The sequence below is a fragment of the Mus caroli genome, chromosome 4 (genome assembly GCF_900094665.2).
Source record: "Mus caroli chromosome 4, CAROLI_EIJ_v1.1, whole genome shotgun sequence".
Lineage (NCBI taxonomy): Eukaryota > Metazoa > Chordata > Mammalia > Rodentia > Muridae > Mus > Mus caroli.
The window spans coordinates 123,209,649-123,214,531 of record NC_034573.1 but is presented as its reverse complement, the minus strand read 5'-3'; positions in this window follow the sequence as shown (position 1 = coordinate 123,214,531).

The following is a 4,883-nucleotide window of genomic DNA, read 5'->3' as shown; positions in this document are numbered from 1 at the left end:
CTGGCACTCACTTTGTAGACCAGGCTGGCCTCGAACTCAGAAATCCGCCTGCCTCTGCCTCCCGAGTGCTGGGATTAAAGGCGTGCACCACCACGCCCAGCTTGTTCTCTCTTTCCTGTGAAAGAAAACCTGGTTTTGCCCTTGAGACCTTGGAGATGTTTCCAGGTCAGAGCCCTCCTCACTGCGACGGTCCCAGAGCCCTCGTAATTGCAGTAGCTCCTCCCTTTTTAATAACCCTTAACACCCCCTCCCCAGATTTGTTGTTTTCTTAACTTACCGGCGTACACCAGTATCCATAGCTGATGAGTTCACGAGGTTTTGTAAAACATTTGCGTTTTGTACAAATAACCTCAGGTTAGGAGGTCAGAAACCAGAATTGTGCCAGGGCCAAGAAGTGGAAGTGAGTGGGTGGGGGAACAGAGCGGGGGGGGGGAGTATAGAGGACTTTTGGGATAGCATTTGAAATGTAAATGAAAATATCTAATAAAAAATTTTTAAAAAAGAAAAAAACGAGAATTGTTTCATTTATATAAAGTTTGAACTTGCAAACTAAAAACAAAATTTAGGGATGCATAAATAAATATTCTTTAAATCGGAAAAAAAGACTCGGGTCATGCAAGTGATCTCGGCACATGGGAAAGTGAGGTAGGAAGTTTAACTACAAGTTCAAGGCCAGGCTGAGCTACAGAGCATGGACTTGTCTCAAACAGGGGTGGGGCCGATAAGGTGAATGACAGAAAGGAAGCAAAACTCAAAGAAATTATTAACTGAAATTCAGGGTAGTCATTAGCTTTGGGGGCAATGATGAATTGAGAAAGAGCCCTCAAGGCTGACGGAGGCAATGACAGGTGCCACAGTAGCGAGGGGCATTTTACTGTTATTTTTATATCTAATAGATATACTTTTTAAAGGGTTTTTAAAGTTATTTATTTTTACTTATTTGTTTATTTTTGGTTTTTGAGTCATGGTTTCTTTGTTTAACCCTAGCTGTCCTAGAACTCACTCTGTAATTAGGGTGGCCTTGAACTCAGAGATCTGCCTCCCAATGCTGGAATTAAAGCTGACCATCACGATAACCAACTGAAAAAAAATTCTCTTAAGACAAAGTCTTACTATGTCCAGGCTGCTAGGAACTCCTAGCAATCCTCCTGCCTCAGCTTCCTAAATGCTGGGGTTAACAGTTGTGTACTGCCAGGTGTGGTGGCGCACGCCTTTAGTCTTTTTTTTATTTGTTTGTTTTCGAGACAGGGTTTCTCTGTGTAGCTTTGGCTGTCCTGGAACTCACTCTGTAGACCAGGCTGGCCTCGAACTCAGAAATCCACCTGCCTCTGCCTCCCGAGTGCTGGGATTAAAGGCGTGCGCCACCATGCCCGGCTCCAACCATCTATTTTAATGTCTGGATTTTATTTAATTTTTTAAATTTTATTTTATTATTTATTTATTTATTTTTATGTATATGAGTACACTGTAGCTGTCTTCNGANNCCCCAGAAGAGGGTGTCAGATCTCATTATGGATGGTTGTGAGCCACCATGTGGTTGCTGGGATTTGAACTCAGGACCTTCGGAAGAGCAGTCAGTGCTCTTAGTCGCTGAGCCATCTCGATAGCCCTAATGTCTAGGTTTTAAGATCTGATAGAAATATGGATTGGTACAACCACACTGAAAAACTGGCAAGATCTAATAAACCTGAGCATACAGCTGTCGCTTCGTAGCCCTTATTCTGATTCCCAATAGATCTATAAACAGCTGTGTATGTTAACATATGCAACGACTGGCTGGGGAAGCGTCTCATGGAGTAACGAGCTTGCTCTGCAGGTGTAAGGACCTAAGTACCTTAACCCCGCGTAAAAGGCAGACGTAACAGGCCACGCCCATAACATCAATGCTAGAGGTAGGCAGATCCCAGAGCCTGACTGACCAGTCAGTGTTAAAGTGAGTTCCAGGCTCAGCAAAAGACCGTGTGTTTTTTTGTTTTGTTTTTGTTTTTGTTTTTGTTTTTGTTTTTGTTTTTGTTTTTCGAGACAGGGTTTCTCTGTGTAGTCCTGGCTGTCCTGGAACTCACTTTGTAGACCAGGCTGGCCTCGAACTCAGAAATCCGCCTGCCTCTGCCTCCCGAGTGCTGGGATTAAAGGCGTACGCCACCACGCCCGGCTGACCGTGTGTTTTAAAGCCAGGTCTACAAAGCTAGTGCTAAGCTACACAGAGAATCCTGTCTCGAAAAGCCAAATTAAAAAAACAAAAAGTGAGCCGGGCGTGGTGGCTCAGTTGTCAAGAGTACTGGCTGCTCTTTCACTGGACCTGGGTTTGATTCCCAGTACTTACATGGCAGCTCACTATACCTTTATCTCCAGTTCCAGGGGATCCAGTGTTCTCTTCTGGGCCCCCATGGCACTGCCCTCACAAGGTGCACAAACACACAGACAGGTAAGACTCATATAAATAAACAGAGTGGTGGGGCATCCTCTTGGAGACAGGGCAGGGCAGGAATGGGATGAGGAACTGTCAGAGGGCGGACTGGGGCTAATGACTGGACTGTAAAAAGAGATTAAAGAGATTTTTTGTTTTGTTTTGTTTTTCCAGACAGGGTTTCTCTGTATAGCCCTGGGTGTCCTGGAACTTACTCGGTAGACCAGGCTGGCCTTGAACTCAGAAATCTGCCTGCCTCTGCCTCCCAAGTGCTGGGATTAAAGGCGTGTGCCACCACTGCCAGGCCAATCTTTTTAAAAACCCAAATAACAAAAATAGCAAATATAAATAAAATCTAACCAGGTGTGATAACATTCATCTAAAATAATGTGCACATGTACTTGTAGATGTCATGTTGTGTTGTTGACTGTGGAGGCCAGAAGAGGGCACCAGATCCCCTGGAACGGGAGATTGTGAGCTGCCAGATCTGGTGCTGGGAACTGAACCTGGGTCCTCTGGAAAAGCAGCATACTCTCTTAACTGCTGAGCCATTTTAAAGCCTTGTCATGTTGTTCTCTCTGTCTCTCTTTGTCTCTGTCTCTCTTTGTGTCTGTCTCTCTCTGTCTCTCTGTGTGTCTCTCTCTGTCTTTCTCTGTCTCTGTCTCTGTCTCTCTCTCTCTCTCTGTCTCTCTTTCTTCCGGGAGTGGGGGAATGACACATGGTTTCTGTATGTAGCCCTGGCTGTCCTGGAGCTTGTTGTGCTCACCAGGCTGTCCTTGGGCTCACAGAATATCCACCTGCCTCTGCTTCCCACGTGTGCACACTCACACTCAGCTGCCCACTATTTCCTTATCTGCCCCCCTCCACCAAATCCTTCTCCTTCCCAAGCCTCTCTTCACATTTCCATATATTTATTTGTGACCCATTGTATTTATTAGGGTTCCCAGCATGAACATGGGTATGTGTGTGTGGTGGTGGGGCGTAAGTTTTATTTTTAATTTATTGTCATGGGCGGGGGAGAGGCTGCACAAGCTACAGTGAGCATATGGAGGTGAAAACCCTGGTGAATTGCTTGTCTTCCCACCACAGGCATCAGGTTTGCATGGCAAGCGCTTTTACCCAGTGAACCATCTTGAAGTTCTGACCCTCCTGCCTCCCGGGTGCTGGGTTATGGGTGTGTGACATCACCTCCTGACTCCTTCATGATTCCAGAGATCAGCACAGTGCGAAGCTTTGAGGAAGAGGGTAGCGGATGTGGTGGGAAGTTTTCTGAGGCGTCTTTGTTAAGTTGGTGGTAGTGGCGGTTTTGTTTGTTTTGAGACAGGGTCTCTATTATGTAGCCCTGGCTGTCCTAGAACTCACTATGTAGACTAGGCTGATCTTGAACTTTCAAAGACCCACCTACCTCTGCCTCCCCGGACTGGAATTAGAGGTGTGTGCCACCAAACCTTGGGATGTTGTAATTAGATTTTTTTTTTCTCCCTATGCTGAGGAGCGGAGGATTTTATCTCAGGACCTCATGTATAGTAAGCCATCATGTTACCTCTGACCTCACCCCCACCCCTCTCTCTGTCTCACATTGCATTGGGAGGCTCTATTTTAGGCAAGGTCTCATATACCCCTGCCTGACCTCAAATTTGTTATGCAGTAAAGACAGACTGACTTCAGATTCCTGCCTCCACCTCCACAGCTCTGGGACTGCTGGCACGAGCCACCTGGTTTGCCGTGACTCTTATAAAGTTGGCACAGCTGCACCCTGCCATGAACATCAAGTCCCTGTTTTTGACCTTGACTCCCTTCAGACTGTCCCTGGACTCTTCACCAGCTTCATTAGCATGTCCTTTCTCTGTTCTGTTTTGTGATACAAACCAGATTTGCCTGTCTGTGTACCAGGTGCTGCCCATGGGGATCTGCAGGGCTCTGGCCCTGCCAAATCTCTCTGAGGGGGGAGTACGAGCAAGGTTGGCTACCAGGCCTCTTCCAAGGCCACTGCTGCCCCGCAGTTGGTGGCAGGCAGCGGGATCCAGACAGGCAGGTGGCTAGGAGCCAAGGTTGGGGCCACAGAGAGGAAGTGGCTGTGGTAGGTTGGAGCAGCTTCCAGCGACAAAAGCTTCAGGTGAGAACACTCTCCCCTAAGGGTGTTACAGCTGATTAAACAGGTGCTCTCAGCCAGGCTTTGACGAAATAACTCTTGAGTCTTTATTCCTTGTGAATAGGGTCTTATATACATTTTGGGGTGGGTTGGGGTCTAAAGGCAGATGCTTTCTGTTGGCTTGGTCTGAGAGGTTAGGGATGCCCCCTCTGCACGTGGAGGGCACTTCCTGTGTTGCCCCTACAAGACTGATTGTCCAGTCCTCTCCATGGGGTGTGGTGGTCCCATGTTCCAGGACAGGAACCTGGTCAGGAGTAGATCTCAGTGCCTACCATTCTCAATGATGAGAATTGCTGGGGTTTCTGAATCTGCCTGACCTTACCA